We start from the raw sequence: 15545 nt of genomic DNA, 5'->3' as shown, positions 1-15545 counted from the left end.
TCTTTATATATTTTTAATTATAACCCCACCTTATAATAATATAATCTAAGACTAAACTAATACACTCAAGCTCTAGTACATGTTTTTAAAAATCTGTTCTTGTATTTATAATTCCTATCGTTACCTTTTTGTGGTTAATGTTTTACAGGAAAGGATATCCACACATGCACATACACTCCTGCCATTACCTTAGTCACCAAAAGATGGCGGTATTACCATTGATGGCAGGTCAGACTCAGATGACTGAAAGTCATTTCTGTGAACCCCCACCGTGGCACAAGTTCTGGTTGTTTGTGAGTGATTTTAAAATGAGCACACTTTCAGACACTGTCCAGTGTGGAAAGGCCATTCATCAGGGATCCCTGAGAGCTAACAATATTTTGAAAAGTGGCCCCCAACTATTCATTTGCAGTATGCACATTGGGGTGTTTGCAGGAATCTCCTGAAGCCTAATATTTGTACAGCCAGGTGCAGAGCTAAAAGGTTATATTCTTTACATCTGGTGTGTTGAGTAATATAGATGTAAAAGACAGAATGACTTAAAATTACAGTTATGGTGCCTGGAGAGGGGATGAGGAGTGCTGTAACCTTTTCCATAAGTTGAACTAAGGATTGTGATTGGTTAAAGACTATTTTCACATCTCTCACTCCCCCTTGCTTCCTCCCCTCGCCGTCACACCAGACCCTGGATGGCATGCAAGGCCCTGACCACCACTGCAGCTTGGCGCCAAGAGGGTACAGTGCATGTGTGTATGTGGGTGTGTATGTGTGTGTGCTTGTGCGCATGCGTTGTATGCATGAGTCAGTTTTGAAGGCCGAGACCCCGGATATGTTGTGGAAGTGTCCAGTGGACAGGGGCCAGACAGGACACGACCTCCTGGAGGAAGCTCAGCCGGCCCTATAGGCCAAGTAACTATCAATCAACCCAATTTGTCCCGCCCCCAGCTGACCACTTCAAACGCACGGCAGGATCACACCCGTGGTCAGCTTTTTTTAATCTCTTGTATAAATGACCTCATTTTGTTTTGATCACTTCGTCAAATTGGGCGCTAGTAGAGCTCTAAATATTTAAAAATGGGCAGACTATAGGCAGTTATGTGTTGATTCACCAGAATTCAAGCTTTCTGCGTAAAAGCAGAGTATGACATACATCTGTATCAGTCACCTGTAACTGTTGGACACGATTATTTATTAGTCTTTTGAACTCCACTGTAATTTAGCAGGGGAACTTTCATTACTCCCAATTCACAGCAACTGCAGATCAAAGCTGCGGCTTGATTCTCCTCCTCTGCAGGCTGTCCAGGGTTGAGCCTACGCTTCGGACAAATGACCACCAGGTCAGAAACTCAGTTCCGCTAAGGGTAGAGGCCACAGGCCTGTACTGACCCTGGACTGATGCCACTGTGCTATGAACTGCTTCTTATGGCTTTCATTTTCAAACAAAGCAGTTTGGGTTACTCTGGGTTACGTTTTTGTTCTGCGGTGGCTGCACTGCTATGACAGCTTGGTAAAAGGTCAGCTTTTAATTATTTTCCTTATGCCACAGTTTTTACCCAATATTTTATATTAATTGATGTTAATTTTGACATAAAAGTTAAAATAAAAACTTTGCTGCAAGATGTGGCCCACAGGTTTAGCATTCAGGTAATTATAGCAGTCATCTGGATTTTAATTTTCATTTGTAAGTGTTGCTGTGCATTTGTTATCTTCAAACTCAGATTTCCTTGTTTGTGCAACACTTTTGTTGCCTGTAGGATGATGTTGCTTTGCTCCACATATACAACCTAAAACAAAGAAACAGACTAAAGATGCAGAACGAGGACCAGAGTTAGCAGACATATGGATGTCTTACTGTTGTCTGTGTCTGGGGGGAAAGGGCTAAAGGTGCTAATTAACAGGGCTGTCAGTGGTTCCTTGAAGTGAAGTGAACTTGCCGATAACCAGAGTGGCTTGTGGAGGAAAACTGACGGGGCCCTCAATCCATCTGGATCTTGTTCTCCCAAAAACGCCAGGCTGTGGCACAAAATTGTGTATTAGCAATGAAATCTAAAGATGGATATAAAGGAAAATGGGACTTCACTGTGTTTTCTAAGGTAGAAAGTCAGTGTAAGGTAACAGTGTTGACAGGTGCTGTAGATAAACAAGTAATAAGGTTTGCACAATATAAACTTGAGATTTTTGTCAATTTCATTTGCTTACAACACATTTCTGCCAAAACACAAAGCAAGAAACACAACTGTTACAGCATATGAAATGTGTGAGACCTTATATTCTTGCTGATATTCAAAAATAGCAACAAAAACAGCAAAACCCCCCCAAATGGTTTGATTTTCCCCCTTTATGTTTCCTTGATGTCTTCAGTGATGGAGCTCGGCTGTGACAGCGTGCTATCCTGTGACTCTGGAGGGTCTGTATAGCTCATCTCCTGCAGGTAATCAACCATCATTCTTTCATGAGGCTCTGAGTGTTCAGGAGAGACTCTGGATCTCCCCTGCTGCTTCTGCCAGCAATACATCCTGCTACACGTTAGGAAACATGACAACTGCACTCCCTCCCAGTTCAATGCACCTGAACACACTCCTGTATCTCATGACATGATAGGTCAAGTCAGAGCTCTTTTTGCTGGAGTCCGCTTCAAGGGAGCTGAGAAAGGAGTGGTATAGATTAGGATCTTTACAAAAACACGATTCTGTTTGGTGAAGCTGAACCGTACTGTAATTAAAATGCACTGTAGAAAAAAAAGGAAAAAATCCTTAAAGTTTTGTTTTTTCTTTGTCACCTACTCCTCTTATTTATATCAGAAGGCAATAAAATGTACAGAATGAATGTCACTACTTTCAGATTTAGAGAGATCGCTGTAAATATAAGTGACTGGAACTTAAAGGCCTTACACAAAGTAGTGCTCGAGCAGCAGACTGCTCACAGTCTAATTTCTGGTGTAAAGCATTTAGAGCATTACATTAACAGGCAGCAAATTCTACAGTGTTGGTTGTTTAAAGTTCAACACCAATGGCTAAAAATGGCTAACATGGTTGCACCATATTGAACATACATATAAATCTGGCTCATACTTAATGCATACTCATACTTAACTTCATTGCGAAAAATTAGCTTGACACAATGCGGGATTCAATACGCATCTTTAAACATTTTGAATGAGTTGACTTTAAATGTGCGTTAAGGCATTTTAATAGAAGTAACTACACAATGCTTCATTTAATTTGACCATAAGCAGCACCTCTGTCTTTGCATTTAATGTAACAGTAATCTACTCCAATCTAATAAAACTATAAACCAGTTATAGCTGGCAAAATGTTACTGGAGATTTATTATTATTAATATTATCATTATTAACTAAGAAATTGTCACATTCAAAAATACATTCTCAAGTATATATGTATATATATATATATATATATATATATATATATATATATATATATATATATATATATATATATATATATATATATATATATATATATATATATATATATATATATATATATATATATATATATATATATATATATATATATATATATATATATATATATATATATATATATATATCTATAGTCAGGTTTGACTCTGACTCCTTTGCTGCATGTGTTAATCCATTTCCCTGTCTACTTTTCACTACGCTACTTAATAAAGTCAAAAAGGCCTCAAAAAACTATGTTAAAAAAAGCTCTGCCCTCTTCTTGCACCTTTTATGTTGTCACGAGTGATTATATTTCTGCAACTTTTCAGCATTTACAGGCTTTGTTGTGCCTTCACTTTGAGATTCTGCTTTTAAACGTGATCTCTGACTTTATAAACTGGTCTTTTTGGATAAACTGCAATTCTTGGATTTATTCAAAAGTCTGGTCTAGATGAACTAATTAAAGTGATCAGAACAGGAGACACATAATTCATCTGTTCAAGTTAGTATTCTGGAAAGTGCACACGCATAACAAAGCACACCTTGCTTCTCTGATTGGCAAGTTATTGCTTTTGTTCCTCTTTATGCTGTCAGAAGCAAATTCCTTGTGTAAAGCTTATTTTACATTTTTTTCCCCCTCAATGACTGACTTACAACTGACAACCAGCACACAGCACGTCCACTTTATTGGCTCTTCCATGAACCAAGAACTGTCCAGAATGGCAAATCTTTTTACAGGACGCCTGCTGTTTTCACGCTTGCTGTATGCTCGAAGACTTACTGCAGTCTCTTTTTCTTTTTTCTCAACTTATCTCATTGCTTCCATATATTTTTAGGATTAAGTGTGGGTATATTGTGCCTGTATGTGTTTGCGTGCACACATCATTTGTGCGCCTTTGTTCGTGAGACATGGTATTATCAGTGTAGCTCAGTGGTTCAACAAAAATGGTTGAAATGATATCCAGAGCTCAGACATCAAACACCAGAGGCCAGTTGAGTTATGGCGCATCGATCGACTGCAAGAACAAAGGGAGGTGGGGGTTAACGGGATGGAAATCGTGGAAGAAAGAGATAGATGAAGTAGACAGAAGACAAGCAGCCCAGAGTCTGCAGGCAGATTCTGTTTGGGGTCTGAGGCTCTGGGGTTTATGTCAGTCAGGATCTGGAGGAAAAGTTGCTCCCTTGAGAAAAAGAATGGAAAGAAAAAGAGAGAGAGGGATGCAAGCGGATGTGTGGGGCACTAAGAGTCTAGATGACAGGTGACATTAACCAGGTGCCCTCCTGGCCCAGCTGTCAATTCATCGCTTTCCCTTCTTCTCCTCAACAATAAAACTTCAAGAATGTTTAAAAAAAAAAAAAACATTGGCCAAAGTCAGGTGCTGCATTCGAGCATGCACGGCTGCTGAGTTTCTGTCTGCCTGTGTCTGTTTTTCTAAGCTGTTACAGTCGGGTATGGGCACATGTCTGGATGTTGATGAATAACCAGACCCTCTTTGGTTATCTTCACTTCCTTTCAGAGTTTCAAGTGAGAGCCAGATGTAGCTATTTATCTTAATCTTACCTCTCATTCAGATGAAGTTTGATGCCATTTCTCTTTTCATTACATTATCAAGCATTAGGACAAGTTGTTATAAGGTGAAAAAAAAATCAGGATGTGCTGAGTACATTTTCACCATATGTTTAAAATGCCAAAAGCAAAAGACAAATGCCTGCAAAAAAAAAAATTGCTGTGGACTTAAATAATCTGGACGCCGTATGACAAAAGATGTGTGACCCCAGGAAGCTGCTTCATGTACACATAAAGATTTAATTTACTGTAGTAATATTCATGCTAATGCATTTAAGATGTACTTGAGAAAAACCTTTCGAGACAAAGACAGCCTGAGTGTTGAGTCAGAGGAGATGGGGCTCCTCACACCAGTGTAAATGCCACGTTAGATGACTGTATATTACATGATAAATCATTCAACACGCACCACATTTGACTAATTCATTGTCTGCCCTAGTCTTATGTGAGTTCTTAAATACAGATCTATAATAATACTTACAATAATACCAATACTACTATTAAAAATAATAATGGTAATACTAATGAACAGTGTTGGTACAGGGCAATTTTAGGAAGTAGAACGCAGTAGAAGCACAGCAAACCTCACTTTCTCCAAGACGTTATTAATTTGTCTCTAGCACCACATATTGACAGCGTGCACTCTTGTTGTGTGCAATTAACAGAGTTTACATGGTGTCATCCTCAGTGATGACAGACCACAGGCTATGAAAGCTCTCTGACATGGAGCATGGCTCATATATGTGGATCGTTCAGGACGTGTGAGTGTTGCAAAAAGATGATCAAAACCACATTTTATTTAAAAAAGTGTCAAAGACGCTCACGTGTCTGTGAGTCATCTCTCAGAGCAGGCTCTTCTCTCCCTTCCCTAACGGCTTGGAAGGGAGAGAACGGACCCATTAAAGAAAAACGATAAAAACATGGAAATGAACTAATGACACAGGCTTTTGTTATGTTTTTGTTATGTTGCTGCATGTTATATCTACTCCGTTTGATTTCATCTCTCTCTCCTTTAACTTAGAGGCTAAAATGTAAAAACATGACTTTGGAGTTTCAGCACCTTTATGAAATTATGTTGTTCATCACTTTTGTGGATGTTTTCTCTTCTTCATACACTAGTAATTAAAAACATGAGGTCTTGGATATTGTTCTTCACACAGTTGCGTCTCACAGCACATTAAACATTGAAGAACGCAGCTGAAAAGGTTTGTGCCACAGAGGTGTGTTCAGACAGCGGTAATGACCTGGGCGAGTGAAGAAGAGAGGACTCCTATGTGCACATGGCATGAAGTCTGTGCAGAAAGGCGCATGGCTAAAGCACATGTACGTGTGCTCACAAGGTGGCTGTATTGTGCTGCAGTAATTGATAATAAACAGGTCTCATAGAGGGGATTTTTATTACTTTTCCAGTCTTGTTAATTCAGAAAAGAAATGTTTGGTTCTTTCCTCCCTGTTTTTAACTGAGGTTCTTGTTGGCCAGTTCCATGAACGTACCTTTATTATGGGCACCGGTGGTCAGGCTGCTTTAACTGGCTCTGTCAATAACAGAGGCGGAAATCTGGTGGCTGCCATGTCAGGTCCAACACTGCACAGAGTGTTCAATAGGGAATAGTGCGCCTTAAATGAGAACTGTGCAGGAGTTTTTCTTTTCCGCCAGCTGTTGTTTATTTTACAAAATATACAGAAATAAAATAGAATTTTACTCTAATGACAAAGTAAGATGAATTTGTGAGCCGGCTAGGATAGATAATAGATTTTGTTGTTTTTTTTTTTTTCTAGCTTGCAGTCCAGAAAAACAAACATTACTTCTAACTGAAGATTTCTGTGAATTGGCCTATTTCATGCAAATGAACAACTGAGTTTTGTATTCTTTCAGTTATGCATGTAACAACCATTATCATATAGTTTCCAGCTGAATGGGTTTGGCTGTATGCATGAATACATTAAAACAATTCACTGTAATCACACAGATTTTCAAGTAGTATTTCTTACACCCACCATTGTTCATGTTGTTTGTGTTGGCTGTGGGGGTGGAATTTAAAAAAAAAAGTCTTTATAGTACTTTATAAATCAGCTATAGCCAGCCAACATTGGTGTTTATCCCTTGTAGTCAGTATTTTCTGTGAAATCAACCGTCCAGATTGCCGCCCTTTGTGTTGGGGATTGAGGTTGAACGGTGGTGCACGGGGTGGGTGGGGGGTGGGGGGGTGGCAGGAAGAGCGGAGGGCTGGGAGCGAATTCTTGTCCAAACATTCTGCACGCGGATTTGTATTCATTGCACCCCTGCTGCTATTGATATCATTACGCAGGGTGCTCATGCTGCGAGGAGGGGCCTGGGACTGGCAACGGGGAGGTCATGGAGCTGCAGGCCCTAACGAGAAGTGACACTGGCTCCAGGTCGGCCAAGCATCCACCGGATTTCAATGGGAGCCGCACTTTCCCAGTCAGCGCATTAGATCAAAGATCATTACCTGCTAATCAAAACACATGAACATAAGGGGCTTCCCTTCTTCCAGCCTTTCTTTGCTATTCTTTACCGAGCTGGGGCTTTGGAGGAGATGTGCTGGTAAACGAAGGAGGAGACAGGAGCAGCTACGAGACTGGATGGAGCTCCATGGCCCCATGAACATGGACACTGCACTGAGCCTATTACTTCCTGGACTCATTCAGGTGCCTTGGCTGACCAGCTTTAAACTAATGGTTTAAAGAAACATTGCCACAAAATCAGATTAAGTTACATTTCATAGTTGTGTAGCGCATTGCTATTAAAGCTTAAACAAAATTCTCTGAGTTCTTTATGAATGAGATGCATCATCAGTAGCTTCAGTCATACATGTGAGATGGACTCACGTGGGATATTTTGGGATGTTTGCTTCTGTTTGCATCTGTGTGGCTATCTTTAAACCTTTTGTCTCTGTACTTGCTTCATCACTATCATTACAGACTGCGTTCAGTGAGCTGCTCTTTGCCGTAAGACATGATTGCAGCACTTGTCCTGATAGGAACAGACCTTTTTGCTTCTTTAGATAGCTTTGCAGCCAAAGAATGCCTTTGTTTCAAATCATAGAACCAACATCTGACTAAGGACAGTACAGAAAAAGTTAGGCAATATTTCTGTCTTACACTCTCCTTTAGTGCACGAGATCCCTCTGAGATGTTCACAATATTAAGTTGTGTTGTCCGCTTACATCGCTTGAAGTGTCTCAGCAGAACTGGAGTAAAGGGGTGGCAGAAAATACGTCGCTTCTGGTTAGAGGCCTGGGTTTTTAAATGTCAATCCCCCCTTGGTCAACATGGGACAGAACAAGAACAAGTGACTACAGAGAGGGGGAGCAGTGGAGGATATTTTGCTGCCGTACTAAAGGCTCCATGGCCCATTAATCGTTTGTTTGAGTTTCCGCCCTGGCGAGCATGTCATGTCTCTATTAGAGAGGGTTTGTTTCTTCTTCCTGTCCGTCTCTTGGCAGCAGGGGGCTCTCACACATCTCATTTGGCCACGCACTGCTGTCTGGTGCCAGGCAGGCTGCTCTGCATTGTGTGCGTGTGTGCACAAATTTGTATATATGTGTGTATTTGTGTGTCCAAATGTACGCTGTGAATTTCATGTTTTTAGACTACTCATCTCCTTGAGGTGAACTTTAATGCTATTTGAGCTAGTAGGGTATGTTTCCAATGTGATCTGCTGCACACAGCAAATCCCTCCTAAATACTGTTGTCAGTTACTTAATCCTTCCGACTGCTGCAATTCATGGATTACTCATAATTGGATTACTTTTGTTATTTTATTGCCTTTGTTTGCTCCGGTAATATGCAAAACAAATTATTATATATCTATATAAATTTTCTCTAACTTCAACCTCCATGCTGCTAAATGTTGAAGTTGCAAAGGGCTTTTTGATAGTAATAGCTGAAAACACTTAAGCTGGGGCAATAAAAATGAAAGAACACTTATTCACTGAACGTCATACTTTTAGACTTATTGTGAGCTATGGTGGACACAATACTCTGTTGAAAGTTGCAGTTAAAAATCCACAGTTTCAAACTTAAGGAGAGTGATGATTGAAGGACGACTTCATTAATTCAAGAACTGGATACAAAGTCAGTTATTGGCAATTGCTGCTGCTTAATTTGGCAGTTGTTTTACTTCTTAGATTACATGCTGCATGAATTTTCCTTGGAGCAACCAAAGTCACAGGAGCAAAAGCTCAGTATAATTTTTTTGAAATATGGTATTTCTTCTGCAGACATATTCTGGGTGAAATGCTGAGAAACAACATTCCAGTGAGTCTGCTGACTTCCTTACTGAGTCTTCAGTGCAGGAGCCAAGCCACACTGCCGCTGCCTATCTTGATGTTAGTTTGACCGTTGACCTAAGACTATGCTGCAGACATCAGACTGGTGACCTGTCAAGCAGGCCCCTTTATTCCCGTGACCTGCGAAGCTTTCCCCTTTAAACTGAAATATGGCCGCCAAGCCTGCAGAAGCCGGCCAATTAGAAAGTGGAAAGAAATCAGAGTGGCACAATGAGCTGAGACTAATAGAGTCCTCTTTATCTGCCGCCTGCCCGTCTGAATGCCTCCCTGCTCTCTTAATGCCCTCAACACTCCTGCTGCCATTCTACTGATTGCGTCTGTGCACAATTGGAAAAATGTCAATAAGATCTGTTCATTGTGATTGATTATTCCTGCTTTTCTTTAAAACAATGCTCAGCAGCTCTATGTACAGGGCACAAAAAAGCATTTGCCCCTTCCCGATTTATCTTTTTTTTTCTTTTTTGCATGTTTGTCAGACTTACATGTTTTAGAGCATCAGACAGAGTTTAATATTAGACACCAGTAAACCAAGTAAATACAGTAGAGTTTTAAAATTATTTCATTTATTAGGCTTAACATTTTTGGGCAACCCCCTTTTTTCACTTGCCACACTTGTTGATTCAAGAAATCACTAAAATTGAACCTGTCTGACAAAGTGGAGTAGGCTAAAAGATTTTAAAATGATAGACATGATGTCACAAGCTGAAGTCATTGACATATATTAGTCTAAAAAAGGTTACAAAGCCATTTCTAATCTTTTGCTATTGTCCACAATTGGACAAAACACAAATGGAATAGTGGCGATCCTTCCCCGGACTAACCACCCACAAAAATTACTCCAAGAGCACATCAACGATTCATCCAGGGGGGTCACAAAATAACCCACAACAATGTCTAAAGAACATCAGACCTGAAGAACTCCAGGTCTCACTATTCTCAGTTAAGGTTCATGATTCAACAATAAGAAAGACACTGGGCAAAAATGGCATCCATTGGAGAGATCAAAGATGAAAACAGTCCTGACCACAAAAAAGGCAATGCCTTATTTTTGCCAGAAAACACATCTTGATGATCCACAAGAGCGCAAAACGAGTCAAAAGCTGAACATCTTGGAAGGTTTGAGTCCCGTTACATCCGGTGTATAACTAACACAGCATTTTATAAAAAGAACATCACACCATTGCTCAAACATGGTGGTGGTAGTGTGATGGTCTGGGGCTCGTTTGCTGCTTCAGGACCTGGATGATTTGCTGTAATTGTTGGAACCATGAATTCTGCCCAGTTCACGCCCTGAAACTCAAGCTCACTTTGGTTATGCAGCAGGACAATGATCTGAAACGCACCAGCAAGTCCAGCTCTGAATGGCTCAGAAACAAACTAAAGGTTTTGGAGTGGACTAGTCAAAATCCTGTTTGATTAAGATGCTTTGCAATTATCTTAAACAGGCCCTTCATGCTTGACAACCCAACAATGTGGCTGCATTAAAACAATTCTGCAAGGAAGAGTGAGCCAAAATTCCTCCACAGCAATGCTAAAGACTCATTACCAGTTATTGCAAACGCTTGATTGCAGTTCTTGCTGCCAAGGGTAACACAACCAGTTATTAGGTTTAGGGGCAATACATTTTTTCTTTCTTTCTTATATTTAGCAGGGACAACACATGTTAATGAGCATCAACATACCAAACGTATAAAGTGTAAACATGCCAGATTATAGCAAAACTGCTAATTTACATCTATAGTCCCAGGACAGGTCACATAAAACCTTTTCATATGCGGCAGTTCCTTTAATAAATGATGTCATCACTTAAAAACTGCACTTTCATATTCACTCAGGTTATCTTTGTCTAGTATATACAAACAATATTTGTTTGATGATCTGAAACATGTTCATGTTTCAGATTAACACTGTATATCACAAACATAGAGTAACGCAGCTAGCAGAGATTGTCTAAATCATGGATAATGTCAAAGAGATTGGCCTGGGGGGAAACAAGACCAAATGTTACAGAAGAAAATGAAATAAGAATGTTAGAAACTGACAAATGCAATAAATTGTTGGCATCCAGTCAGGCAAACCGCTGAAGCAGCGGTTGAAATGATTATGTTACTTTAGTATTCCCCTTCATTAAGTAACTTCATCATGATCATATGCTTGTCAGCCATCCAGTTGCCACAATATACTATGCTGTGATGAAAAACACAAAACTGTATAACACAATAAAGCTCATTGAAAATAATATGAGGGTTTGTAATCTTGTTTTCATGTAGAAATCTGAGATAATCCAAAAAATGCATTTTTTATTGTTTCTCTAATGGAGTACTTGAACAACCTCAAGTTGACTCGGGATTTTTTTTAATGATTCAAATATGAACTGAAACTGAGTGTGGTAATTCATTAACAACATCATATTTTTACATTTTTGTCTGTAAGTTTAAAAGCCTATCCAAATGTCTATTTTTTGTTTTGGAAAAAAAGTCAAACCCCTTACAAAACTATGAAAGAATTTATTTTTATTTTTTATTTTTTAAATATTCACTATTTGAATAAACTCTGCATATTAAGAGCATATTATTAATGATGGATTTAAACTTTCACTTGTTTTATAAATTATCTGTTCAAGCCATGAATTTATATGAATTTATATCATTAAAACTTTTTAAAACTGTGACACTCCTGCAGCTGAAATATCTTTTATTGCTGAAAGTTGTCTGTCTGGTCCTTGTTTTTCTGTTTGAGGTGGCCAGTCCCAGTTCCTCGTGTCTTTACTCTTCCTTGAATGTCACCGAGTTTTCCTGATGCGTTAGCAAAGACAAACAAGGTCTACTTGCACATGCATTTTTATTTTCTCCCTCTGGTCTTATTTACTTCCAGGACTTTTCCTCTTTCTTTTTGCACTTAAAGCAAGTTTGCATCCTTAAGCAGCTTAGGGATGCTGCAGTCAGCAAGGACAATTGTCTCAGTTTAAAAACAAGGACACTCATCTCTGGAGGTGTTTTCCTGAATGACCTGGTACACATTTGAGTAACTTGTTCAGTGGCGGTATCCTTTTATCACAATTCCCACAGGAGAATGAAAGAGTGCCACCAAAGGCAGCAGAGTGTCCAGAGCTTAGGAAAACTAGGGACAAAATCAATTGCTTACTAGAGTGGAAGTATTGTGGACTGTAAGCTGAAATTTCTCACCTTGTTCTGAAACCCAGCTAACCTTGTCCCCATCTCCACCATGTGCTGGATTGATATCTGTTGCGCTTGTAGATGTAGATGTTGTTTTTCGATTGCAAACCTAAATTAAGGAGTGTCTTGACCTTACTGTTTCTGTCCCGACTTGCCCATCATGCAAAACTGAAAAACACCAGCAAAAAGTTATAAATTTATTGAAAGGCCAAAGAAAAGTATGCATATTGTGTAGCTGCATTTATTGTGCTTATTACAGATTCTTATTGTGGTTGTAACAAGTATTACAAAAGCAAAGAGGCAAAAGAGCTATGTTAAACCTTGTAGGCTATAAATGTGCATTTAGACTGGGTGTTTCACAATTTATGGAGAGTGACTTGCTTCAGCCTAATGTGGCCATTCTCATTTCATCCTTATTTAAATTTTTCTATGGATCCCACGCTCTGCCTGTGAGTACAGTATTATGCAAAAGTCTTGAGCCACACCTCATTTCATGAAATTTAGCTAGGAAAATGGGAGATAGGTACAATGATTTTTTGAAATGTGCAAACATACATGGCAATTAATTAAGCATATGAAGCAGTGCATAATGAACTCTCTTAGACAAATGTTTTTGTAATTTCTTTGAGTAGTCTTCAGGAATAGTTCTCCAGGCTTCTTGAAAGACATTCAAAACTCTTCTTTTGATGTTGGCTTCCTTTTTATTCATTCTCTGTGAAGATGATCCTCACTGCTTTAATAATGTTGAGGTCCAGGCACTGGGAAGGCCAATCCATGGCCTATTCAGGTATGCTTTTACGGTGTTGACAATAAGTTTAACATTGACATTATTCTGAAAAACGAAGCCAATCAGACACTTTCCAGATGATATTGCATGGTGGATCAAAATCTGGTGGTATTTTTCTGTGTTTGTAATTTCATCAGTTTTGACTATGGCAGAGGATCCACCGTGTTTCACAGATGGCTGTAGACACCAATAGCTGTATCTCTCTCTTGACCTCCTCCATATAAATTAATGACATTTTAAACCAAAAAATTTCAGTTTCATCACTTCATAAAACCTGTTGCAATTCATTTCTCAGGTCTGGTCTTTGCTGGATTTTTATTAATATTTTAAAGACTGGTACAAGGACTGAAATCAGGATGAGTCAAAAAAAAGCAGCCAATATTCAAAGAAAGACTTTGAAAGACATTCAGGAAGTCTGAAGAACCATTGCTCAAGACTACTTAAAAAAAAATGACACCAAAGTCTGGCTCCTTTTAAGAATATATAAAGAAATGCTTGGTGACTCAAGACTTTTGCACAGTACTGTATGTATACACACTTCTCCTGCTGAATGTATTTCACATGTCAGATAAGTGCATCACATTGATGGAAAGCAGGCTGGGGTATTTTTACCTCAGGATCCACTTCTGTCTGCTGACCAAGATAATAAAGATGGACTCAAGCAAAGATTACGAGCGAGCTCTCCCAGTTCACTCTTAGTTTTCATAGCATCCTCATTAACTTGAAGGCACTTTGTTAGCTACTTGTAAAGTGCTATTCTTTAAACACATAAATATCACCTCGGTAATCACACACACAGCACTCGAAGGTTTTGTTGCCATGTTAATTTGCTCTATGTTGGTGCACTTTTTTCATGCATTTGACTTAGTTTGTTCATCACTGTTGGTGACCTAATTGAAGGACATAAAATCATTTGAATTTTGGTTCCCTGGATTTAAAACAATATATAGTTAAGTTAGATCTCAAATAAACTAAGAGTATTATAATATATTGGGCTACAGTGAAGCTTGTCTGTGGAAATTCTGGTGTAAATGTAGTTTCTTTTCTATTTAAAAAAAAATCACAGTCATTTACCTACATGACCTGAAATGATCTAATACCATACACCTTTGAGCATTAAACTGTTGCCATATTGTGAGTGCTCAAGTAGCCATTTATGCTCTAAGTTCATATTTGTGCTTGCTGTTCTTTGCAGTTGTTAGCAAGATCTGCACTCCAACTAACCAACTTCCTCTTAGCTATCAGGTTTGTAAAATCTTCAAGTGAAGGCTGCACTTTAACAGTGGAAAATTGCTTTTGATAAATAGATTTTACTACTAAAAACCCCCCAAAACTCTAAAACAGCTTTAGTTCCTCACCATCTCCAAAAATGTTTGATTAATTTACTTCATACAGTTCTTATCTTAATCTACCTAAAACCTAAATACACATGCATTTGTTTTAAAGGTCCATATTCCTCCATTTTTGTTCCATGTTTTAAATTATAAAGTTGCTTGTCAGAGTTTTTTTTTTTTTTTCAAAACTATCACTATCACTATTCTCTCACACCAGCACTCTACACATTGTCACTGTTTTTCTTTTGTCAAGGTGGCCCATGTTTCAGCACCCAATCTCCAGAGCAGATCCAACAACAAGAAGGAGGGTCAAGAGGGAAAGTGAGCCTTGAAAGAGTGCATCGCTTAACCTTGACATTGGGATTGCATTTCTCTAAATGTGTGTGTGCAACTACAGCTGCTCCGCTTGCCACTTCAGAGAGTGTTTACATTTTTGGAGAGGTCTTTATCTCCCCCAAGCCTGGGGTCGCTCTGGGTGAGTTTATACAGCAAGTACACACACGTGCACACACAGACGAGCACGCGCACACACACACATACACATTTTGTAGTTCATCGTGAGCCTCCCATAGAGTGACTAAAGGGAGAGTGCTGTCACACACTCATCCATCTCAGCTATATACTGGGCCAATGCCGGGTTTAGAAGTTCGCTCTCTGAGAGCCCAAACAGAGCAGAAGTAGGTTACCTACAGTCTGGATAATAGAGGGTAAAAAAAAAAGATTGTATAAACTACACTAGTAAGAGTATTCATAGACATAACAGGGAATTTCTACTTTCTACTTAGACTTTAATGATGGTAACGGACCTCATAAATCACCAGATTTTCTAAAAAAAAAAATAAAAAAATCAGCAGCCCATCATTTTTCAGATTTCTTCCAAAAAAGCTTTCATTAGCTACTCTGGTCACTTATAGCACATGCATCACCAAGACCAAACAAGTATA

This window comes from Pelmatolapia mariae, linkage group LG7 (assembly GCF_036321145.2).
Source record: "Pelmatolapia mariae isolate MD_Pm_ZW linkage group LG7, Pm_UMD_F_2, whole genome shotgun sequence".
In the NCBI taxonomy this organism is placed as follows: Eukaryota; Metazoa; Chordata; class Actinopteri; order Cichliformes; family Cichlidae; genus Pelmatolapia; species Pelmatolapia mariae.
The sequence above is the reverse complement of the archived record's forward strand: the minus strand, read 5'-3'. Positions refer to the sequence as shown.